This window comes from Carettochelys insculpta, chromosome 9 (genome assembly GCF_033958435.1).
Source record: "Carettochelys insculpta isolate YL-2023 chromosome 9, ASM3395843v1, whole genome shotgun sequence".
NCBI classification, from domain to species: domain Eukaryota; kingdom Metazoa; phylum Chordata; order Testudines; family Carettochelyidae; genus Carettochelys; species Carettochelys insculpta.
The window spans coordinates 26,970,902-26,997,232 of NC_134145.1; the positions used below are offsets into that span (position 1 = coordinate 26,970,902).

Genomic DNA, 26,331 nt, shown 5'->3' on the forward strand with positions numbered 1-26,331 from the left:
CTCCAACCAACTAGGCTAGCTGGACTAGTTTAAGGCTAGTTAAACAGAAATTAAAAGGTACAATGCCAAAAGAAAACTACAAGAATTCCGGTGGCATCTTATCGACTAACAGATATTTTGGACCATAAGCTTTCGTGGGCAAAGACCCACTTTGTCAGATGCATCGATGCCAAAAGAGAAATTCCTGCAAACTGCATGGAAACTTTTTAAAGGCACCGTTATAAAAGCATCCACTTAAATGTGTACTCCAAATTAAAAACAAAACACATCGTGGGTATGTCTCTACTACTGCGATCTGTCAACAGAAGTTATTGTCAGAAGAGATTTTCCGGCAAAGCTTCTGTCAACAGATCACATCCACGCACAAAAGCGGATTGAGCAACCCGCTCTGTCGACAGAGTGTGGCCAGACTGCCAGGCCACTCTCTTGACAGAAGGGCCAACGGGAAGCTCAGCAAACAGAGCATCCTGGGTAACTGGAAGCCCTGTCTATAGACAAAAGCGTCCACAGAGTGTCTACAGGTTTTTTTTTTTTGTCACAACGAAACTGTTCTTGAAGACGTTATTCCTGAAAGCAGAGAGAAACAATGCTGCTTGCAGATGTGCCGGGTTTTGTCCACAGTCTCTCAACAAAGCACATTTTGTGTTGATGCTCTGTGGGTTTTTTTCGCCAAAAGCCCTGTTTTGTAGACATGTAGATGTAGTCAGTAAGAAAACAAAAAAGTGCCACCATGGCTTAATACCTAAGAAACAGAAGTAATGAGAGATAAAAAGCATTGTTTAAAAAGGAGTTAAATCCTCTTGAGGAAAATAGAAACAAGCATAAACTCTAGCAAATGAAGTGTAAAAATATAATTAGGCCAAAAAAAGAACTTGAAAAACAGCTAGCCAAAAACTCAAAGAATAATAGCAATTTTTAAGTACATCGGAAGCAGGAAGTCTGCCAAACAACAAGTGGGGCCACCAGATGATGAAAATGCTAAAGGAGCACTCATGGCTGATAAGACCATGGACAGAAATTAAATCAATTATTTGTATAAGTCTTCATGACTGAGGACATGAGAGAGACTCCAAACCTGAGCCATTTTTTTTTAGATGACAAATCTGAGCAACTATTCTAAATTGAGGTGTCTTTAGAGAAAGTTTTGGAACAAGTTGATGAACTTAACAGTAATAAGTCACTAGGACCAGATAGTATTCACTGAAGAGTTATAAAAGAACTCATATGTGAAATTGTTGGATTACTAATTTTTATATTTAGCCTATTCTTTAAAATCAGTTTCTGTACCAAATGACTGAAGAACAGCTAAGGTGTGATCAGTTTTTAAAAAGGGATCTAGAGGTGATCCTGGCAATTATAGGCTGGTAAATCAAATTTCAGTTCCAGGTAAACCAGTTTAAAACAAAGTAAAGAACAGAACTGTCAGACACTTAGATGCACATAATAGCTGTGTCTACACGTGCACGCTACTTCGAAGTAGCGGCACTAACTTCGAAATAGCGCCCGTCGCGGCTACATGCGTCGGGCGCTATTTCGAAGTTAACTTCGACGTTAGGCTGTGAGACGTCGAAGTCGCTAACCTCATGAGGGGATCGGAATAGCGCTCTACTTCGACGTTCAACGTCGAAGTAGGGACCGTGTAGATGATCCGCGTCCCGCAACGTCGAAATTGCCGGGTCCTCCATGGCGGCCATCAGCTGGGGGGTTGAGAGATGCTCTCTCTCCAGCCCCTGCGGGGCTCTATGGTCACCGTGGGCAGCAGCCCTTAGCCCAGGGCTTCTGGCTGCTGCTGCCGCAGCTGGGGATCCATGCTGCATGCACAGGGTCTGCAACCAGTTGTCGGCTCTGTGGATCTTGTGTTGTTTAGTGCAACTGGGTCTGGGAGGGGCCCTTTAAGGGAGCGGCTTGCTGTTGAGTCCGCCCTGTGACCCTGTCTGCAGCTGTGCCTGGCACCCTTATTTCGATGTGTGCTACTTTGGCGTGTAGACGTACCCTCGCAGCGCCTATTTCGATGTGGTGCCGCGCAACGTCGAAGTTGAACATCAACGTTGCCAGCCCTGGAGGACGTGTAGACGTTATTCATCGAAATAGCCTATTTCGATGTTGGCTTCACGTGTAGACGTAGCCAATGTGTTGGGGCAGAGTCAACACGGCTTTTGTAAAGTGAAATCCTGCCTCCTCAAGCATATGCACAGGAGGGAACCAGTGGATATAGAGAACTTGGATTTCCAGAAAGCCTTTGATTAGATCCATGAAAGACTCTAAAGCAAAGAAAAGGAAAGATATTAAAGCAAGGAATATTTTGTTGCCTCTATATAAATCCATAGTATGCTTGTATCTTGAGTACCATGCACAGATTTGGTTACACCACCTCAAAAAAGACATATTGGAAAAAGTTCAGAAAAGGGCAACAAAAATCCTTAGGATCGGAGAGGTAGCCGTGTTAATCTGTAGCTTCAAGAAGAAGTCAGGTGGCACCTTATAGACTAACGGATATTTTGGAGCATAAGCTTTTGTGGGCAAAGACCCACTTCATCAGATGCATGAGTGGGGGGGTGGTTTCAGAGGGGTATTTAAAGAGTGGGGTCCCAGTAAGAGGGAGGGCCAGAGCTGACAAGGTCTATTCAGCAAGGTGGAAATGGCCCAGTATTAACAGTACTTATCAAAAGAGGAAAAAACAAGTCAGATCAGACAGGGTGATGTGAGCCTTTGTCAGAGTCTAATGGGGAGATATTAGCACCCAGAGCAGAGAAACTGCCTTTGTAAGCTATGAGCCACTCCCAGTCTCTGTTTAATCCATGGTTAATGGAGTAAAATTTGCAAATAAATTGCAGCTCAGAGATTTCTCTCTCCATTTGATTTTTTGATTTTTTTTGTTTCAGGACTGTCACCCTTAAATCTGCCACAGAGTGTCCAGGGAGATTGAAGTGTTCCCCCACAGGCTTCTGTACACTACTTTTCCTGATGTCTGATTTATGTCCATTTATTCTTTTACGGAGAGACTGTCCAGTTTGGCCAATGTAAATTGCAGTGGGGCATTGCTGGCACATGATGGCATACATTATATTAGTAGATGTGCAGGTAAAGGAGCCTCTGATGGCATAATTGGTGTCTACTAATACACTAATGCATCTGATGAAGTGGGTCTTTGCCCACGAAAGCTTATGCTCCAAAATATCCGTTAGTCTATAAGGTGCCACAAGACTTCTTGTTGTTCTCAAAATCATTACGGGGATTGAAGAGCTTCCATATGAGAAGAGATCAATAAGATTGGGACTTTTCATCTTGGAAAAAAGATAGTGGGGGCAGAATATTACTGAAGTCTATAAAACCATGCGTGGTGTGGAGAAAGTAAATAAAGAGTTATTTCTTCCTTTCCATAACACAAGAACTAGGCTCAAAGGCGTAAGTAACCATATTAATCTGTAAATCCACAAATAACAAGCAGTCCTGTAGCAATTTAGTCATGAGCTTTCATAAGTAAAAATATTTGAAGTGAGTCACGAAACATAATTAATAGGCAGGAGACTTTAAACAAAGACAAAGAACTATTTCTTCATGTACTGCACTGTCAACGTGGAATTCTTTGCAAGAGGATTTTGTAACATCCTAAATTACAACAGGGTTGAAAAAGGAACTGGAGTAAACTCTGCTGTACAGCCTTGGCTGACAGCCAGCTGGTCTTTCGCTCGGTTGGTAAACCACAGGGATTTAGGCCAGGTTCAATCCCTTGTGCTGACAACCAAGGTCAGGTGGTGTTACGCAGGGATGATAGGTCTATCGATGGTTATTAACTAGCATGGGCAGAGATAGTGTCCTTAGCTTCTGTTTGCCAGAAGCTGGAAATGGTTGATGGAATGGATCACCTGATTACCTGTTCTGTTCATTCCCTCTGGGGAACCAGGCATTTCTCATTGCCTGAAGATAGGCTACTGAAATAGATGTGCCTTTAGTCTGACCCCATATGGCCCATGTTTATGTCCACCATCAGGTTACAGAAGATACAAAAATACCTTGTGCTCTTATTAAATTATTTGACTCTTAAACCCTGGAAGTTTGAGATGTATGAGGAATACAGGAATAGGATACGAGTTAGTACTGTACATGAAATTTTATATAGCTATCAAGGGCCTGACCCAAAACTAACTTAGGAAGAAATCCATTGACTTCAATGATTGTATCAATGTCTCATGCTAACTATAACAATTTCTTAAGGAAGGTAACGTTTAATATGACACTGATAAAAATGAAAACACTGCTTTCATCAGAGAAACTGTATGTTTTTCTAGTCAGAAAAGACATCACTGCAAAAATATGTTAAAAATCAGGGTGTTTTGGAGAGAATAATTAAAATTTTCAGAACAATATAGAAACTGAACAATGTGTGTTCACACTAAGTATATAGGTATAAAAAGTGTGGTGAAATATGTGAAAGAATTTTTCCAGCTTAATATCATTTCAGATAGGTGCCCCACATGGACGGATACAACCGAGTAGTCCAAAATTATGTGGTTAAAAAACAGAGGTTGAAAATCTGCTATAAATAAAATTCTATGCCTTTTCAGCCTCCACTTTCATTACATGCTGAGTAAAAAGCTTTTTTCACTATAAACAAGAGGAAAACTACTTTATACCATTTCCCTCAGTGCTTGAGAAAGACAGAACAAGCAAAATATTATAGAAATTACTATCTACTTTTGATAGAATCATTTTATTACTTTTATCTTTTGAATTTTCTACTTTGGTTTTTGGTAGTATGTTTCCTATAAGCCCACTCTATCTTTATAGCTATAAGGACAAAATCAACCCTAGTACAACTACATAAAATTCCATTGAAGTCAATGAAGTTGTGTGTCCTGATGACATGAATTTTTCCCACAGTCTCTCCTTCTGTCATATATAGTCATGTCAGTTTTACTCAAGATAAATAGATTCACAGCCAGTGATCCAGATCCAATGAAGTGCTGAGTGCACTAAACTCAAACTGACTTCAAAGGGAGAGCGCTCATCACTTCATATGATCTGGCTCCATCTGTAGAATTTTCTTGAATTTCCCCATACTTACTCCAGGAAATACATTGAATAGTACAAATATTGACGTTAGCTAACTGCCAAAGTCAGTCCTCACAGTTTGGGATGGCTCTGTGAAACAGCTGAATTGGGTTTTGGTTTTTTGGTTTTTTTGTTTGGTTTGATTTTGGGTGTGTTTTGTCCCTCCATCCATGTGCAACCTTTTCTGCCCCACATCACCATAGCACATCAGATATTTGGCCTAACTAGTTTTGTGAGGATGATATTTTAGGATACATACCACAAGTTGCAGAGGAGGAGGGACAGGGGTTTGTGCATTCCTACAAACCTTTGCTGCTGAAATGGAGCCTTTCTGCCTGTTCTTGACACAACAAGACAAAGGATTAGAAATATATCTTTCAAAATATGAAACCTGAGCTACTTCTTAACGTATAATACGCAACCTTCAGGATAGGTTCACTAATTGCAAATATTTAAAAACTTACCAGTTAGCTCAGATAAGTCAACAAAGACCACCACTCTTCAATGTATCTGTGGGTACATTTGCCAAACCCCTAATCACAACTCATTTTTTAAAAGGCAATTCTGTTTTTTTGGGGAACTCATACCCTTTTGCTTTTGTATCTTCACAATGCCCAGCTACAGACCAGCCTCCTCCCACAGCAGCACCTGCACTCTGGCCCCTTTAACTTTTATAGTAGCTCACTCACGGTGCCCCAAGCCTGTTCTTAAAAGGGCAGCTCCCATTTATCTTGTTATATCATTTCTCAATATTAACTACCCCAAAAACAAAAAGATGAAAACAGCAATAACAAGCGATTGAAAATTATTCTTAAATAGAAATATTATAATATGACCTCCCATGTGCATGATCTACTCCAGACTCTCTTCAATATCAGTGCACTGTTTGAAAAAGGAGCTATGGGCGTGTATATGAGCTGGTCTGCTTTAAGTTGAACCACAATTTACATAAGTGAGCTCTGTTCCACCACATGCCTCTAGCATCCTCAGTTCCCTCTGGCCCCAAGCACTTACACAGGCTCCTACTGCTGCACACTTGTGCCTGCAGGCTGGCCGTGGCAACAGCACTCAGGGTCAAATGAATGTCGCTGAAGAGCCATATTCTGTAGGGAAACTGGCCCATACTAGCCAAATGAGCTTATGACTGCACTGCTAGCAGTGTCCGGTGTGGTGGACTACAGTGAATGAACGTGTTTGCCTCCCTCAGCCCAAGGGTGCATGCAGATGCGATGTATGTACAAATCAGGGGTGTCTCAGCTTTGTCTTGTTTTTCTGAGTAAAGTTTTAGATCCTGAAGTGAAAAAATGAATATGGCTATCCAGACAAAAGTAGAGTGCAAAGATACTATCACCTCAGCGTGACCAGGTGGCCAATAGCTAAGCTAGGTATCTGTTACACCCTTCATGAGGTGCATTACATAAAGGAAAGAAGAGCTAAACTTGCTGCTAAAATTCAGCCTTGCTTACAAGAACAGAGGGAGACGTGAATTTTTCACAGACTGAGTTCCCCCATTGCGAGCCTCTGCTTCTTCCCTGCAACTGAGGAAGGAGGAGAGGATCCAGATGTGAATGTAGTCCCACAGCTAGGCTGAATATCAGGGGTATCCCAGGTCTACCTCAAATAATTGGTTATTTGGGAGTCCAGAACACTGCACTGACCCAGTTAAATGCCTGGTATGTGCAAGCCCAGGGAAGGGGAGCACATGATACTCCTCTCCATGTTAAATAAATGAAAGTTGTGGGCTGCTGTTTAAAATCCATCCCATGCGTCTGGTGTTCATTTGCCTGCACGTCGTGATCAAGAAGTAATTTCTTTGCATTACATAACACACCGGGAAAGGCTAAACTTGCTGCTAAAATTCAACCTCGGATATCGTGTCTCTTCAAAAATAAATGTAGTGAATTAAAAGTAAGCCTTGCATCAAAGCATGTGGGGATTGTGTGAATTCCTGAGCAAACAGGAAATTCTAACACAGAAAAAGACTCTGAAAAATGCTCCACTGCTTTGTTTGACCTTTCTGCTTTATAAGCAGCTCCTAAGCAGACACTGGACACAATTTTTGGTAATACTGTATGTAAATCGATTTTTATGACAAGGAGCATCCTGAAGGCACCTTCAGAACTAAAAGATTTGATTTATCCAAGTACTGAAATTAGTGCCAGTGTATGTTAATCTGAATCATTTCTGAAACAGGAAAGATAATTTGAACTAGACAAACAAGAAGTGAGAGAATTAGACATTCGTGCGGCATCTGTCCACTTATTTGGGGTGGACCCTTTGAAGTTATTTATTTAGTGTAAAGGAAGAAGAAATACTTGGGAGAGAGACAGATAAAATTACTTGTCTGAAATTTAAAAAGCTACAGTGGAGGTTTGGGCACCAAATTTATATTCATTGCCATGTTAAATTGGCTTCAGTATCCTTTAGGCAGCTCTGAGAATCTCAGAATCTAAATGCTTTCCTTTGCCCCAGCTACTAGAAAATGCAAACACTGGCCCAGCTACTCAGCTTGGATAAACGTGCATAGCTCTTGTGAAGTCAATACAACCTCAGCTTCAGCTCTCCCTGACTGACTCCAGTGTGAGTCTGTGCCTAGAAAAAAGGATGTTGCTCCTGTATCACATGGGATGAGTCCCATTCTGGATTTCATATTGAGGCCTGTCCCTTGGAAAGAGAGCCTATGGGAGAGACAGGGAGATTCTTTTGTGGTAGGTGGTGATCACAGGTACCCATGACAGTGGTTAGTTAAATAATATCATTGTATGCAGAGAGAGGAAAGGGATTTGATTAATTGTAAGGCTAGAATGATGTTTTTGTCTTTTAATGTGGCATGTTACACTCCACAAGCACAGAAATTACTGGTCAATTTGAAAGTAGCACACAATTTATCATATACTTGTAGTTCCATAAATGTTCACAAATCCCTGTCCCTCACAGAATCTGGGGCATTACATTTGTTTTCATCTGCTGCCCAGGAATGATCTGGTAAAGCCGTACAACATGTAACATGACATAATTAATCTATGTAATTTGGTGGGTTCAGTTTTAAAGATCTCACTATGAATTTGGTATCTGACCCAGATTGCTAATAGATCAGATATCAAAAAATGACAATTTTTAGTTATGTAGTTTGCTTTGAACTGAAGTATTTGTAGTAAGACATCTTTGTACACAGTGACTTTTTAACACTTTCATTACTGAACTCCTTTATGCACAAATATATTTGCCTCTCTCCACGGCAAGTAGCAAATCATCAGGCGTATAACTATAATATCATCTGGTCTTTATATACTATTTATTAACTTTGTGGAAAAATTTCAAAGGATAAAGTTGCTTTAATTTCAAAGCACTCAAAAACTGATTCTTTTGTTGTTGGTGGTTTGTTTATCAAAAGACTTGCCGTTTAATTTTTTTTTAAATCCCATCCAACATTATTGCAACTAGATAATTTTAGTTTTGTTTTCAATAACATCTTAGATTCTCAAAAAGGCATAAAACTTTTTTGTAAAAAGGAATCCTTTCACTAATGTCTGCTTTACCAATTCAAATATGAGATCCTAAATATATGAAACTGTACCATATGGTACCATGATTGACTAATGACAGTATTGAAGGAGTATACTACAAACCACATAATCAGGATGGTTATGGTGATTGCGAAATGCTCAAGGAGATTAGAGAGGCTACAAACCAGAACATCCAGTGTAACAGGGGCTTTCAGCTATGCCCCATATGTCACCTCAGACTAGAAAGCAAAGATAAAATTTCTGCACTACATTAATTATTACACCTTAGAGAAGCTAGTAAGGAGACAAGCAATTCTTGAGTTAGTCCTAAGTGCAGTATAGGATCTGGTCCAAAAGGTGAACATAACCAAACTGCTCTGTAATAGCAATCATAATGTAATTAAATTTAACATCCTGTAAGGGGGAAATACCAAAGAAACTAACCACAGTACCATTTAACTTCAAAAAGTAGGACTGCACAAAAATGAGAGAGCTAGTTAAATGAAAATTAAAAGGAACAGTAAAAAGAGTGAGATGCCTTCAAGCTGCATTGAACCTAGTTAAAAATATTATCACAGAGACTCAAAGCAAATATACCCCAGATGGAAAAAAAAATCAGTTAGAGGACCAAGAAAAAGGCTCCATGATTAAACAGTGGCATAAAAGATGTGGTTAGAGGCTAAAAGGCTTCCTTCAAAAATTGAAAATCAATTCTAATGATGCAAAGAGAAAGGAACATAATCTTTGGCTAGTTAAATGTTAAAATACAATTAGGAAGACTGAAAAAGAATTTGAAGAGCAACTAGCAATAGACAAAAAAAAAAAACCTAACAGTGATATTAGGTGCATCAGAAGCAAGAAGCCTGCCAAACAATCCAGTGGGGTCACTGGATGACAGGTGCTACAGGAACACTCAGGGAAGTCAAAGTTGATGCTGGGAAGCCAAATTTAATTCTTTGCATTAGTATTCGCTGCAGAGGATATATAGGAGATTTCCATGCTTGAGACATTCTTTTTAGGTGACCTGTCTGACAAATTGTCCCAGAAAGAGGTGTCAATATCAGAATCTTTGTAACAAACTAATAAATTAAACAGTAGTAAGTCACCAGGACTAGATGGTATTCACTCAAGTTGTGAAGGAACTCACATTTGAAATTGCACAACTGTGGCATACAAACTATCACTTAAATCAGCCTCTGGGCCTAGTGCATGGAGGACAGATAATGTAATGCTCATTTTTAAAACTGACGTTTCTGAGGTTATCACGGCAGTTACAGGCTGGTATCCAAAAAAAGTAGTTGAAACTACAATAAATAACAGAATTATAAGACACATGAATGAACTCAATACATTGGGGAAGTGTTGACATGGCTTCTGGAAAGCAAAATCATGCCTCACCAATCTACTAGAATTTTTGATCGTGTGAGCAAGCATATGGACAAGGGTGATCCGCTTGGTGTATCGTTTTGGACTTCCAGGAAGCCTTTGACACCACACCAAAGGCTCTTCAGCAAGCTAGACAGTCATGTTCTCAGACCAAAACTTCCTTTATGAACCAGTAAATAACCCAGACATTATAATCAAACCAGCTGACAAAGGGGGTGCTGTTGTCATCATGAATAAGTCAGACTATGAACAAGAGGCAGCCAGACAACTCTCCAACACCACGTTTTACAGACCTCTCTCCTCTGCCCCCACTTTGGAATTCCAAAAGAAATTACAACTACTTATGGAACTTCCTGCTGCTACTTGGGACCTTATTCACTCAGACACACCATCTGAGCCCCAAAGTGGATTATTCTGTTTACTTCCCAAAATCCACAACCTGGAAACACAGATGCCCTATCATTTCGGGTATTGGCACCCTTACCACCAGCCTATCCAGTTATGTGGACTCCCTCCTCAAACCCTATACCACCTACACTCCCAGCTATCTCCAAGATACCTGGGAAATTACAAAACATCAGAAAAGTTCCTGACAACACCATCCTTGCCACCAAGAATGTAGAGGCTCTGTACACTAATATTCCACATGAAGACGAATTACAAACAATCAGGAATATCATCCCTGATGTCACCACAGCCAATCTGGTGTCTGACCTCCTGTAACTTTGTTCTCACCCACAATTATTTCCGATTTGGGGACAATTTATACCTCCAGATTAGTGGAACTGCTATGGGCACCCGCATGGCCCCACAATATGCTAATATATTTATGGCTGACATAAAAATACTCCTGATCCACAAACCTGTCAGACAGCATTTTAATGGAGTGGGCCATTCCATTAATGACTTAAAAGTTTGCATCTTACTGAAGAGGAATTTTCACAACAGTCTTGAAAGAGAGGCTGCTGAATTCTCTTTTATATTCAAGTTTGACACATTAACACGTGGTTTGAACCGGGATGTGCACGGCTTAATCTAATTCTTGACTCCCCCACCCCCTTCTGACACTCTACTCTCTGATTTGCTCACCTTGATAATATTTTTTTTCTGATTTGTCCTCCTTCTTACTGTTTTTGGTTCTCTGTGTCTTAAATATTGAGTCTGTTCTGGTCTGGCTACGGTCTGAAGAAGTGGGTCTGTCCCACAAAAGCTCACCTAATAAATTATTTTGTTAGCCTTTAAAGTGCTACTTGACTGCTTTTTTGTTTTGATAGTGTATAAACTAGCATGGCTTTCTCTCTGTACTGGTTAAAAGATAGGAAACATTGAACATAAGAATGACTATACACATCACAACAAAGGTCCATCTAGCCCAGTATCCTGTCTTCTAACAGTGCTAGGTGTCTCAGAGGGAATAAGGAGAACAGGTAACCATCAAATGATCCCTCATTTGATCACTCATCCCCAGCTTCTGACAAACAGGCAAGGATGTTGTCCTAGCTCCTATCTTAGCTAGTAGTCATGGATGGGCCTGTCCTCCATGAACTTATCTGTTATCACAACATCATCTAGTAAAGAATTCCACAGGCTATGCATTATATGAAGAAATGCCTTCTTTTGTTTGTTTTAAATCTTCTCCCTACTAACTATATTTGGTGACCCCCCCTCTTAATTCTTCTGTTATGGAAAGGAGAAAATAGCACTTTCTTACCTCCTTTCTCTACACCCGTTATGATTATATGGACCTCATTCATATGCCCTGTTAGTCTCTCTTTCCCAAGCTGGTAAGTTTTCATCTTATTAAACTCTCCTCATACAGAAACCATTCCATACCCTTAATCATTTTTGCTACTCTGCACCCCAGCTGGCTTCCAGCCATGGTGGTCAGGGATCCCCCACTACCCCCAGCCAGGGTTCCCATAGGTGGCACTTGCCAGTCAGGGCTCCACACCCCAGCCAGCTTCTAGCACAGGGGTCAGCGCCGCCCCCCCTCCAGCAGGGGGTCCAGTGGCTGGTGCTTACTTGCCAGGGCTCTGCAACCCAGCTGGCTTCCAGCCTCTGCCAGAGGTCAGGGCTCCTGTGCCCTCAGCCGGGGCTCCCACGCCCCCAGCTGGGTTCCCATGGCTGGCACTTGCCGGCCAGGGCTCTGCTCCCCAGCTGGCTTCCAGCCTTGGAGATTGGGGATCTTCCACCATCTCCAGCGGCGGTTCTCATGACTTGCGCTTGCCTTATTTTTGTAATGCCTGTGAACTTTTACAAATACAATGCATATTGTTTTATTTACTTTAAGCCCCTGAGTGTGACTCTGCCAACCCCTGAGTGTGGGGGTTAAGCTCGGGGGGAATGTTTTAGGGATGAATGTCTTTCTCCCATCACAAGTCTGATTAACTATAGTAAATGTAGTGTTATTTTTTATTATTAAAGTATTTTCCCCTTTTCTATGAAATAACTACTATAAATATATAAACATGAGGGGCGCAATTTTATATTCTTGCCTTAGGCGCAAAATTAGCTCGTTAGAGCACTACCCCCACCCCCCCACACACACTGTTTTTAAATTGCCTTGGGTCACCAAGTCTTCCTGAACTGTCAAAATGGGTCCTCATCTGGAAAAGGTTGGGAACTGCTGGCATACATGAACATGTGAGGAAACATGAGTACTGAACCTTCATATTCTGAGAACTGAAACTGATTTAAGTTTCCTTTCTTACTCCCAAGCTTCCCTTTCCAATTCAGGTGTTTTTAAGAAGCCAGCCAGAGTTGAGTTTCATCATAAGCTTCCCATGGTGATAATCAACTTTTGGACTGTGTAGGAAACAGAGCAATTCCATCTGGAAACTCGATGCATATCAACATTTTGAGGGATTCAGTGGACTTTTAATTTATCTGAATGAGTTCACTTACTGATGTGTATTTTGTGAGGGTAGGAATTAAACTGAGTAACACTATTAACACATATTTGCGTAACTATTCTTTGGCACAGCAGTAAGAAAAATACAACCCAGTTTGCCTTAGTAGCTCTTTGATAGGTGTGCAGGATACTTGCCTTCTCTGAATGTATTTTCTTTCATTTGTTTGGTAACTTTGTGTTGATTTTGTGGCCAGTTGTTCTCTGAAAATTTGCCTTTTTCTTCACTCTAACCTGATTGGTTCTTTTGTTGTTGTTTGTTTGTTTTTCCCTAATCTAGGCAACTGAGAATTGTTAATGTGTTTGTTCAACTGCAGAGTGAGGATGTGCAAATGGAGTTGATTAAAATCTCATTTTCATTTTTGGCCCTTTTCTCTAAGTGAATGAAACTCAGCCCTCTGATAGTGCTAACAGATATTCTAGTAATTGCTTTGCTGGTTCCTCCAACTCTCTTCACAGCCTTCACTTTGGCTCCCTTAGAAAAAGCAGTCAAGTAGCACTTTAAAGACTAGCAAAATAGTTTATTAGGTGAGCTTTCGTGGGACAGACCCACTTCTTCAGACCATAGCCAGACCAGAACAGACTCAATATTTAACGCACAGAGAACCAAAAACAGTAAGCAAGGAGGACAAATCAGAAAAAGATAATCAAGGTGAGCAAATCAGAGAGTGGAGGGGTGGGGGGGAAGGTCAAGAATTAGATTGAGCCAAGTATGCGGACAAGCCCCTGTAGTGACTCAGAAAGTTCCCATCATGATTTAAACCATGTGTTAATGTGCTGAATTTTGAATATAAAAGCCAGCTCAGCTGCTTCCCTTTCCAGAACGGTGCGATAATTCTTCTTCAGTAACACGCATACCTTTAGGTCATTGACAGAATGCCCCATTCCATTAAAATGTTGACGAACTGGTTTGTGGATCTGGAGGGTTTTGATGTCTGTTTTGTGCCCATTCACCCTTTGTCTAAGGGAGTTAGAAGTCTGTCCAATATACAAAGCATCTGGGCATTGTTGGCACATGATGGCATATATGATGTTAGTAGAGGAGCATGAGAAAGTGCCTGTGATTCTGTGAGTAACCTGGTTAGGTCCAGTGATGTATTTCCAGAGAAGATATGTGGACAAAGCTGGCAGCGGGCTTTGTTGCAGGGAAAGGTTCCAGGACTGGTATTCCTGAGGTATAGACTGTGGCTGTTAGTGAGGATCCTAATGAGGTTGGGAGGTTGTCTGTAGGAGAGAACAGGCATGTTACCCAGGGCCTTCTGGAGTGTGGCATTCTGATTAAGGATAGGTTGTAGGTCTTTAATAATTCGTTGCAGTGGTCTGAGTTGGGGCTGTAGGTGATGACCAGTGGTGTTCTGTTCTTGGCTTTTTTGGGACGATCTTGGAGTAGCTGGTCTCTGGGTATTCGTCCGGCCCTGTCGATTTGTTTTTTTACTTCTCCAGGTGGGTAATTCAGGTTTATGAATATTTGGTAAAGTTCTTGTAGTTTTTGGTCTCTGTCAGTTGGATCAGAGCAAATGCGATTGTACCTAAGAGCTTGACTGTAAACAATGGATCTAGTCACGTGTGCAGGATCACTCTCCCTTGGACTGATCCCTAGCAGGTGTACATAGTCTGCCAAATGGCAATTTCAGCCCAAACGTCTTCAACCTCCCACCACCACACTACAAAATGAGATAAAAGTTTTCCAGGTCTCCCAGCAATTTCTCCTCATTCTTCCTGTGCTCTGATTTCTCCAAGGCTCTTTCCCTCTTTTCTCAAGTTCCCTTATCTTTTATGATCTTAGAGGGTCTTCATGTTTAGAGTAACAAAGCAGCTGTTACATCCATATCTGCTGCATTGTAAGATTCTCTAATCCAGAATGCATTGCAAACTAGGACCAGGTATAATGCAAGGTGTATCCAAAAGCAGCACAGCATAACACACAGAATAGCGTAGGGCAGGTGTGAGCGAAGTGGGAGAGTGAGCCCCCATGAGGAGGGGATGTGAAATTTTGTAAGAAGGGCACAGTATGATCAGCTGCTGGGTCTCAGGCTCATCCATCTCATTAAAAATGTTGAAATATGTTGCTGTTTTTATGTATGTGTGTTCACATATATAGAGAGAGAAAGATTAATAATTTTTATATTTGACAAACTTATTTTCTTAAAAATGCTAAAAGGTGGGATTTTTTTCCATATGTCCATAACCAAAATCTCCATTGTTTTGGATTACATTAGACAGGTTGCTGGGCCTGGGAGAGGGGGGCTGCTAATTGCAGGAACAAAAAGTGGGTCTGATATAAAAAGTTTGCTCACCCCAGTCTAGTGTACTCCTAGACCTACTGGAGCTGATGAGATTCTTCAAAGATTGAGAAGGATTGTTTGGAGAGTAAAAGAAACCAAAGAATACTTACAAAGTGGTCACTGATTTAATATGAATACCTGAGGCCAAATTAATCTCATAATTGGCTCCTGACTATGGCCCTCTAGCAGTAAGAGACATACTACTAACTGTTCACAAGGAATTGTCATGGAGGTCTGTGAAGAAGGAAGGGTACTTATTCACTTACTGAGAGGTCACACAGAAATGGTGAGTGGGTGGAGCAAGTAAATTTTGGTGGCCAAGGTGCAGATGAGATATGACCAAGAATGGGTTTGAAAGAAACATGGAAGGAAGGACGGGAGCCGTAAAACAGAGGGGGCAAATGAAACCTCGAGTAGTTTGGACACATTTCTGATAAACATTCAGAGCTAAATTCTCAGATGGCATAAATGGGCATAGCTCAAGGCTCTAGACCCAAAAATGAAATCATCTGAATTTCCAGGTTTTTTTTAAGAGAGAAATGTACATTTTTAAGCGCTAATGGCTGTGTATGTAGCCTAGGCAGTTAGTAATAATTGTGTCACATAGCAGTTATTAGACAATCCAGATATATTCGCCACTACTTTGTCCAGTATCTATGTGATCATTTATCTGCAGTGAGTTTTACTGTAAATGTGATTACTTCCAAGAAGCAATTTTTCATGGCTGGGCAAGCTTAGTACTTACAATATTTATTGTTTAGCCAGATGCAACATCTAAGAATCAAGGTTTCAAGCAAATATCTCAATCCTGCAAAGTCAATCCCACAGGCAGGGTGTTCAGTGTAAGCAGAAGCTATGGCTGCGCTGACACAAACTGCCGGCAACAATATGCAAATGACCAGTCTGGAAAATGCAAATGGATCATCATTTGCATATTTGCTCACTGGCGGAGGCGGCTGCCAGCACAAAAAAGCCGTATAATTGTGGTTCTGCTAGCGAACCCCGCCTCCTTTGTCAGCAGCCTCTTTTCAGGCAGCCATTTGCATTTAAGAGACTGTCCATTTGCATACTGCTGCCAGCAGTTTGCGTCAGTGTATCCATAACTTGAGTGTTTGTGCAGCCACCCAAGAGAGATTCAGGTGAAACCCAGCAGATTAGCATAGCACCCACAGCCACCCACAGTATAGCTAGTGCTACGCTCACCCCTAATGCTGGCAGCTTGATGCAAATGAGCAGTCTTGAAAATTCAAAATGGTCGCTCATTTGCACATTCATGATAGAAAACATTCAGTGAAGATGTCGTTCTGCCAGCAAAAACCCCCTCTGTCACCAGATAACAGGCTAGCAACAGAGGGGGTTTTTGCTGTCAGCCCCCCATCTTCACCACTTGTATTCTGCTGTGAATACGCAAATGAGCTGCTTCAATATGTAAATGTGTGAAACCATGTGTTTCTATTGGTGATGTACATCTGCATATGCCCGGCTGCACACAACAAAAATTTATTCAGCCCATAGACAGACAGAATTATAGGGACCTCTGGTCCTCACTGTTATCAAAAGGGCGTTAACCAAGGGGTTAACTCCTGAGCCTATATGGACTGTGGTTGACTCAATTGAGACTGTACATGGGGATAGGATCTGTTTAGCTTGGGTCTTTTTACAGAATCAGGGCTAAAAAGGGGAGATGTGAGACAGGGGGATTTAAAGTTTCATGTGACTGATGTGTCACTCTGAGCTGTTTTGCAATTTGGCTTTGGTTTGTATAAGCACCAAAAGTTCATATTTTTATTTGATGTCCCTTTGAATTATTTGAACCTACTCAGATTTCAGCTTTCATCTTGAAATCTCCAAAAAATAAATTCTCTCAAAGTTTTCTGTTGCCTCCCTCTCCTTTCCAGGCAGGAAAGAAAGCGGTGTGATTAACATTTATCTCCGCACTGAATGACTTTTTGTCCAACTGGTAACCAACACCTATATTTTGAAGTTCCAACAGCTGTAAACTGCCAGATTAAAAAAGCTACCTAAATGTCTTTGAACCAGAAAAGTAGTTCAGGATCATCTTGGTTTTGAAGAAAACTCAAGAGGGTTCCTTGAACTTCCGTAATCAGCATAAGTACTTCATGTAAATCAAATTGGGGAAATCTGAAAGGTAGTGCTTATTTTATTCAGGATAATAAGAGAAACGGCTCAATGTAGATTTTTTAGGCTTTTTACGAGTCTCTTTTGTCTTGATATATTTAGGCAATCTCAGAAGTATTGGCTTATGCACACAAAGCATTGATATCTTTCTCCAGGACAAATAACAATATATCAGCATCTTGAATTCCCACTCCTATTCATTCTGTTAAAGTTATCTGCATACTCAATAACTGTATTTTTAAGGCACATTCAGAAATCTGTTTCAATTTGTAAAGGTTACTCAGTTAAAAATGTTTAAAATCATGTAGGAGTTTTACCTGCCTGATTAAAAATCATTTAAAGCTTCCAATATTAAAAATCCTCACTTTATGATGATAGAATTATTGAGTGTTTATGATACTCTGATCAAATGGAAGATCAGAAGTTCAGAGGGTGGGGGAGAATTCTGTTGTTAACTAGGGCTTAATGACAGCATTTCTCATCTTATAACTGTGACATGAAGAGGGAGCTGTAGCTCTTCTGAGACACAGTTCTGCCTGAAACAGTCTATCCAGACCAGCTTCCCGATTTCTTGTTTTTCCTCTCCTTCTCTCTCTTGTTCTGACTCTCACTTACTCTCCCTTTTTTTTGCCACTGTGCCAGATAAATTTAAATGTATCTGTTCAAGTGGAGATAATCCATGCAAATCAGGGGCACTGGCTCCTAGTGCTTGATTCACAAAGAGAACTCAGCTTCGGGAGGTCATTCGTTCACAGCTGCTCCTCCCATAATATTTTTCCCCTCATTGCAGAACTGCTGCATGTATACAGTGACTGAAAGGACTCAATTTACTGCAACTGCAGCCCGGTTTTACTGACAACTTTCTTTAAAGGGGGACTTACCGTCCATCTGTCTTGTAAAGGTAGGAGCCTGATTCTTCTGAAGACATGTTAATATGGTCACTGTGTGCTCATTATTAGGTGCCACTATAATGATTCATGTTGTTGTCATCAGTAGATCCTAGTACGATGCCAGGTGTCTGATGCTTTTGTTACTTATCTGTATAGATGGAGTTGTTTAAGTAACTGTTATTCTCATGTTTATTTAGCCAGCTCTGTATCCTTTATACGACAGGTAAGATTTTAACATGAGGCTCTCTAGTCTACAAATGCAGCCTTCAAGTAAGCTTCCCCCCCCCCCCCTTTTTCCTTTTAAACATGTTTTCTGGTGTCTGTTTAAGTTAATGCAGTGCTGCAGTCATCAGGGGAAAAGTCAATATTGTCAGGGGTTTCTGGCCTTGAACCTGGTTAGGGGGTTATCCTTGGAGCAGAACTAACTGTTGACATTTTTTAAATAAAAAAGGTCACCTTTTACTTTGTACCATTGTATACAAGGAAACTCCAGGCCTTGTTGCAAAAGGGCCTATCAAATAAATTTACCCAGAAGAAAAACATATTATTAATATAATTTCCAATGGTAGTAGCTGTAATTATTGTTCTAGTTCAAAATGTTTTAATATCTATTTTTAGAAATGTTGAACATAAAATGTTTGTTTGTTTTTTAAGTAAGCTCTTTGGGAATAATTCCTATAGACTATAAAAAAGAAGGGAGGAAATTTAAATGCTATTTGCTCAGTAAAAGTTCTGATTCAAAGGGTGTATAACAAGAAATATGAAACTAGCACGTTTGAGAGCACACTGATTGTGTGAAGGCAGACAGTGAGTCTGCCATCACTTCATGAACATTTCTTTGGATTTGCTGGCAGAGTTTAAAGTTACATCTCAAATTTGCCTTTGACAGGACAATTTAGGTATATTCAAATACAATAAAATATTAATTTTGAAGAGCAGCACAGTGCAGAAATTAAATAATTAGAAATCTTCTTAAAACTTGTCCTGTAAAAAAGTTCCTTTTGTAACCTAAAACAGCTGCAATTTGTAAACAATAGTAATTCATTTTTGTATATATTACTCATAAAAATATTATATAACAGGCGTTGCTAAAACCTTTTAAAAGCGCTGAAGAAGAATATGGGTATGAGAAAAATTTAGTAAAGCAGAATGGACAGAAAGAGGGAGAAGAAAAAAGTTTATATCATAGGACTGATGATATAAATCTTTATTTTTGACATTGTAGATTTGATACTTTTAGTTAGCGGTCTTTTTAAAAAAAAAAAAAAAAAAGTACTTGCTATCCACATGAAGCATCCAAGTGCCTAGAATGTCTATCTTTTCTCTTTGATATACAGTCTTTTTATGGAAAAAAAAATGCATTATGATTTTGGAGTACAGTGCAAACCAAGGGAACCTTGTCATTGTTAGTAAAAAGAAGACATCTACACGAGTATTACTGTGCAGAGGGCAATTTTTCTTCCTCTGGCATTTGTTAGGTTACTGTACATAGAATTTAGCAGATAACTATCTTCTGCAGCTTGGCATTTTAGTGGTCCTATTGGTATGCAGGCTAGTCTGCTAGGATGGCAACTGACAAAAGAAATATGTTTAAACCAGCATGTAATAAAAGCTTTTCACAATGACGTAAGAGTCTGACCTTTCTCTCTTATCCAGTAATTTGAATTGTTAAGTATTTTAAATGCAAGGATTTTTTAAGTAAATTAAAGTTATGTACAAAGAGCCAATAAGTGCTTTTGAACATCTTCAGAAACTACAAGTTTCAGAATAATTTCCAGGTAGAGAGTAGGAAATTTCTACATTCTGCTTGCTAAACATGCAATACAATTTTGATTTAGAGAAGAAAGAGTCCATCACAAATTCAATTTTGTGGCCCACTCCAGGAGCATGAGCATTGATAAAACATATTTTAGTATGGCTTCCTCTCTGTTAATAATAAAATGGGGAAAGAGACTTTTAAATAGGAAAAGTGAACTTCAGGAATGACATTAGGGTTTTTTTTATGGCCATTCTATGGTTGTGAATTAAAGGAGATCCCTATGGAATATCATAATCAGTGAGATGAGATTAGGTGAGTCACTACTTGAGATATGAAATGAAGACAAAAAGAACGTTCAGAGGAAGGCTTTTTTGTAAGTGAATAAAATATGTAGCAGATAGCTATTTTCAGCTTCCTTTCTCGCTTTAAACAAATGGGCAGTTTTTACTGGTATGGAAATGTTCCTTAGTGAGTCATCACTGTCGTTTTACAAAGTAATTGTAAGATGATTGGTATGATTCTGCTCTTACATACACCAGGTTTATACCTTGAATTAATTGATATAAATAAATTGAAATAAATGAAAGGCAAGGTAGGCCCTGTAATTTATATAAACTTCTGAATTTATTTGCTAGCCTCTTGGGAAACTCCCCAAAGATCTAATCCATATGTTAAGCTTCAAGTTAGTTCATACTGTGTAGTCTAAATAAAACTTTCAGGGACCTTTAATACCTGGTTTCTGTTTTCCACTGACAACGGTTTCTTCCTCTTCATCTGTGAACTTGCCCTCACTATGGCTACGTCTACACGTGAAGCCTACGTCGAAGTAGCCTATTTCGATGTGGCAACATCAAAATAGGCTATTTTGATTAATAACGTCTACACGTCCTCCAGGGCTGACAACGTCGATGTTGAACATCGACGTTGTGCAGCACCCCATCGAAATAGGCGCTGCGAGGGAACGTCTACATGCCAAAGTAGCACACATCGAAATAAGGGTGCCAGGCACAGCTGCAGACAGGGTCACAGGGCGGACTCAACAGCAAGCCGCTCCCTTAAAGGGCCCCTCCCAGACACAGTTGCACTAAACAACACAAGATCTACAGAGCCGACAACTGGTTGCAGACCCTGTGCATGCAGCATGGATCCCCAGCTGCAGCAGCAGCAGCCAGAAGCCCTGGGCTAAGGGCTGCTGCACACGGTGACCATAGAGCCCCGCAGGGGCTGGAGAGAGACCGTCTCTCAACCCCTCAGCTGATGGCCGCCATGGCGGACCCTGCAATTTCGATGTTGCGGGACGCACAACAACTACACGGTCCCTACTTCGACGTTCAACTTTGAAGTAGGGCGCTATTCCCATCCCCTCATAGGGTTAGCGGCTTCGACGTCTCGCCGCCTAACGTCGATGTTAACATCAAAATAGCGCCCAGCACGTGTAGCCATGACGGGAGCTATTTCGAAGTTAGTGCCACTGCTTCGAAGTAGCGTGCACGTGTAGACACGGCTAATGGTAATTCACTGAAACAACTCCTCAAGATAAGTTACCTTTTACTCCACTTCAGTGTGCCTTGGAACAGAATCTATAGGATGTGGTAAACCTTGTAGCTGTATATAATGCAGTGTACTTGCTCTCATCAGGCTCTTTTCTGCAGGTTTTACAGAGAGCAGTTAAAAAGATAAATTATCATCTTAAAAAGATGCTATAGAGATGGTTAATAAGTTCCATCCAACTTAAGCATTCAGTGAGGCCCAAATTGCTTTCAGTTTTAACAAAGTCTAGTTGCTGTGCTGTGCCTTACAAATATATGTGTAAACACTGTAGGGGAGAGAGTCTTTTATCAATGGAGGAAACATGCTAAATCCTGTAAGAATATGTACAACGATATATATTAATAGGAAAGGAACCCTAATTGGCTACAACTCTAGCAAGCAGCGAGATGTCATTGGTGACTAGCTACTGTAGCAGAAAGAGAATGCTCCCCAGGGTGTCTCATCAATTTACGTATCTGATTATACCATGCTCTCATATTCCAATAGCTGTCATTGCTTGTATGCCAGAATACATTGTTGAAATATCATGCTGGAAAGTTTAGGCCCTTTATCTGAATGAACGTTGAAAATGATTGCTATTCCAGAAAAAAGCTTATTTATACCTCAAGGGGTTAAGAGCTGAAGCAGATTTGTAATTGACTGTCACGTATACTGACCGCCTGTGAAGGTCTTTCCATTTTCTTACATTTTCCTACAGAACAAAATTGACATCCCCTTGCATTTTCAGATTCTTCTGCTGGTGTAAAGTGTTTTGTAATGACTGAAATTAACCTGAGGCTTTATCTGTCTTCCTTTCCTTGAAACATCATTGAAGTTTTAGTAACAGTTAAAAATTTTATGGAAACAACTGTTCCCATCAGAGCATAGCATTCTCAGGTCATATCCTCCTTGTAATCCCCAAAGGTGCTTCAAGGTGGGCCCTTTTTTTTCCCCTCTACATGTCTCTGTTTTGGGGAGCTAGGATGAAAATGTCCTCAGCTGAAGTGAGCCAACAGACTGTGCAGATAAAAGAAAATAAATTGAGTGGAAATGCATCTTTAAATGGTTAGCCTGTGAAACTTTGAACATGGTTATCTGACATTGTGTCAGAGTGTTATCTCTAAAGAAGAAATGAGCAAGAGCAGGTCCATATCGAAAAGCAATTGTTGCTGTACTTCCATCTGTTTATTTGGGTTAAGTTGAACTGTCTCCCACTTTCTTTCCCTCCAAGTGTGCAAAGATTAAGAATTACAAAAGCAGCCAGTAGGAATCTGATTAAAAAGCCATGCTCATTTGACCCCTGGACACAAAATATCTAATGTAAACAAAAATCAAACAGGCTTACACATAATCAAGTGCAAGAAATATGCAGAACGTGGGTGAGTAGCAATTCAACATTTTTAGAGTAGGGATAAAAAGAACAAATGAGACCACTTGGTTAGATCAGCTTTTTCTTTCTCTGCTCCTCCTTGAAGTTTCAGGCTCTGTGGATTTAGTCACTACATGAGGATAAAGCCTCACAACCAAATGTTTCACTGATTTACACCAATGGGATTGAAATGAGTCTAAAGCAGTTAAGAGACTGTATATTTAAATTATAGTTTTAATTTTTTCCTCCTTGAGAAATGTATTTAACAAGTGTATAGTTAGCATGTAATTATGAATTCATTTAAATTCTGTATGACACTGCCAAGGATTTTGCAAGAAGATTGCATTTGTCACATATCCATTTAATTTCCATCACTCTGTTAATGTTGCAACATTAAAAAAAATCTCATAGATAGTGTCAGAAATATGTCTTGGTGTGAATGAATTCTCAAAACTGGACTCTTCAATAACCAGCTGCTTAACTTCTCTTTGCTGTCAAGTTAATAATTGTACAAGGATAGAAACCCCAGAACACATTCAGTTTTCAGGTTTCTATTTGTGGAGAAATTCACCACTCTCAGTATTGTATGTGGTGTTATTACAATGCCTGTCTCAGGATATTAGATAGACAAGGTGGGTGAGGTAATATCTTTTGTTGTTGAGAGAGACGAGCTTGCTCTTTCTCTCTCTGTCATGTAAGGTTGTCTGCCTCACCAACAGACGCTGGTCCAGTAAAAGATATTACCTCACCCCTTGTTGCTCTCTACTACTACTCAATAAACTAATAGACCCAAACCTTGTGCATTTGACTCACCTTTCTACCTTTCATACAAGCTGTATGCTTTAGCTAAGGGGATAATCAAAGGAGTAAATACTTGCTAAAGGGAATACAACCAGTCAATAACCTATGCATTTCTGTTTCCTGACCTTTGCACTATACTGTGTTCTCGGAGTCACTGAAGTCAATAATAAGGAGTGTAATGTTTGCCATGACACTGTGACCTACAATAAGCATAGAAAAGTAAGAAAGAAAAAAAATAAAAAATTCAAAATTAACCTCATATTCCTGGAATTATTTTATTCTCAACCTTCTTTGGAGCCAAGTTAACATCCTCAGCAGATTGAAAGCATTTCTAGAAGAATAGCCTATTTTAGAGCATTTTTATTAAAAATTTCATATACGCGCAGACCCATTTTTGGTTCCTGCTTAAAAAAAAAAACTAGTTGAGTAAACAACCTGTTTATGAGGAAGGTTCTGTAGATGTTGGACATATGAATGGAATCTTTCCTCATTTCCCTCATGCTGCAGGACCCGTCTGCAGTCTGCTTTTCAACCACTGAGCTTCAGTAGTTTTTGACCTCACCCTCTAAGGGGCTTGCACAGCCTGGCTGTGTTAGTCCCAGATCAACCAGGTGTTAATCTGCATCTTTCTGGACTTCCCTGGCTTTCTGTACCTTGTCCCAAAACTCTTTTAGATCCCATTGCATACAGATGGTTCAGTACTTCTGCACAAGCTTCTAGTTTCTAGCTCCTACCCATGCACTGCCCATGCATAACCACTCCTACCCATGCATAACCACTTTGGTTTCATTGCCAAAGCAGGCTTCAAGCAATTTCGTACGAGTCAGGAACATGCATTCTTTGTACTTCAGGACACAATCCTTATTTTTTTGACTAAAAGAGCATTTCAGGAATTGGCCCTTAGGAATTAAAAACAAAATTTACAGAAGTTGTCACTGATTGGGATTGCCTTCTTTCATTTGGGAGTTTATTTTGAGAACAGATTAACAGAACTGCTGAGTACTCACACCTGCAAAGTCAGTGTTCATTGTTAGATGCTCAATGCCTCAGAGAATCAGGCCCATTGTAGTTCACTCAAATTGAGCTCCCAAAATCCATGGCCACCTTTTAACAGGTCTAAATTAGAAATACATCACAAACGTAGCATGTCATTGGTAGGTGGCTCAGGCAGGAGACTAGACATAGAAACACATAAGCACCAAAGATGCCATTAAGATGGTATTGTGGGAGAGTGAAAAGCATTACATGGATACCAGTTGCATGTATAGGACACATTTTATAGTTCTATATAGTTGGTTTTAACTTCTTTTGATATTATGTTAATATATTCTGATAGACTCAACATGGTATTGATTTTCTTAGGATTTACTCTTTGTTGTTTAGTGTATATGCTCTTCCCAACGTTCTTCTCTACCTCACAAGCCCCTGTTCACTCCCCAAAAGGTCCATTTAGGTCTTTCATAAAAACCTGCTTAACTTCCAGTGAAAGATGATAGTAAGTATGTCTTTAATGTAATGATGTCAATCAGGATGATAACTTGTACTAAGCAGTGCAAACTGCTGATTATCTGTCAGCCTAAATCTGTTTGTTTCAGAAATAGTAGCCTGACAACTCCCTCTTGCTAATCATGAAAGTACAGCTAACGCCAGGTACTGGTTGGGAATGTGTTCACTAGACTAGTGCTTTGACATTCTTTACTCCTAATTTTGCAAAAAAACATTGTATTCTTTTAAAAAACAGATTCCAATATTTGAGTGGACCAGCAGATGTACAATTTCATTTCAGAGCTCTTCGTAGGAAAGAATAGGCTTGTGAAACGGGAGAGTAGATTATAGGCTTATGCTGCAGTTTGGAATGTGCCCATGGCGGGGTTCATCTCTAGGAATGTTAGTGCAGCCCCTGTATATTAACCTAGGAGGAAAAATAAGAATGAGGGGAGGAAGGGATGTTAGGTAATTCCTTCCCCCCCCCTCCAGAAATCACTCTTTTCGGTAGCAACAGCAGTTTCTAAATAAATTTTGGACTAAGAATAATATTGCCTGATGATACACATGGCAGTCTGTTTTGAGACAAAATGGCAACATGAATTGAACGTATACAGCACTTAAATGTTATGAATTTGACTCAGCTTTTCTCTTGTAGGGAGTACATTTTATGCGTTTGAAGTGGAAAAAAGAAACAAAAATGGAAGCATAGTTTACCAAACCTCGTCAGAGGTATTTTGTCTGACTTCAATGCATTTTGACCATTTCATGAATGTCAAATTCTGAAAGAAAAGTAAAAATTGATATTTATATTGACATTTCAGGTTTCTAAATAGAAGCTCTGAAAACCTAAACAGTCTTCAAGCTCTCAGCAGCTGTTCTTCCAAACAGTTCTTGTTCTGACTTGTTCTGGGTTTTTGCTTTTCTGTTTTATTTGGTTGCCTATTCTCCCTCCCTGCTCCATACCTGCAATTGGCCCTAATGTAAATATCTCTTTCTCTCCAGAAGATTATGCACATCTTCATTTTAATTCAGATTTTACATGTGTACTTTGCATATTTTGCATCAGTATGTTTCTTTTAAATTAGATAAAGGTCACTGTCATTCATAATCAAGAAGAAGGTGTACTAAAGGTCAGGATTCAATAAAAAACTGATTAGATGTAGATGTTTATTCATATGATTCAGTATATCATTGGATAAGTGGAAATCATGAGTCAAC

At 39.9% G+C, this 26,331-nt stretch overlaps 1 protein-coding gene across 2 annotated transcripts in view; it reads left to right on the forward strand.

The window, feature by feature from the left end:
- Positions 1-17,932: 17,932 nt before the first annotated feature.
- The window catches only part of ADGRL2 (adhesion G protein-coupled receptor L2), a 530,684-nt gene continuing 522,285 nt past the window's right edge, over positions 17,933-26,331 (forward strand). For both annotated transcript variants that reach the window (XM_075002830.1, XM_075002833.1), the window contains exon 1: positions 17,933-18,177. The gene's annotated coding sequence lies outside the window, so the exon portion shown is untranslated. The remainder of the gene's footprint in view (positions 18,178-26,331) is intronic.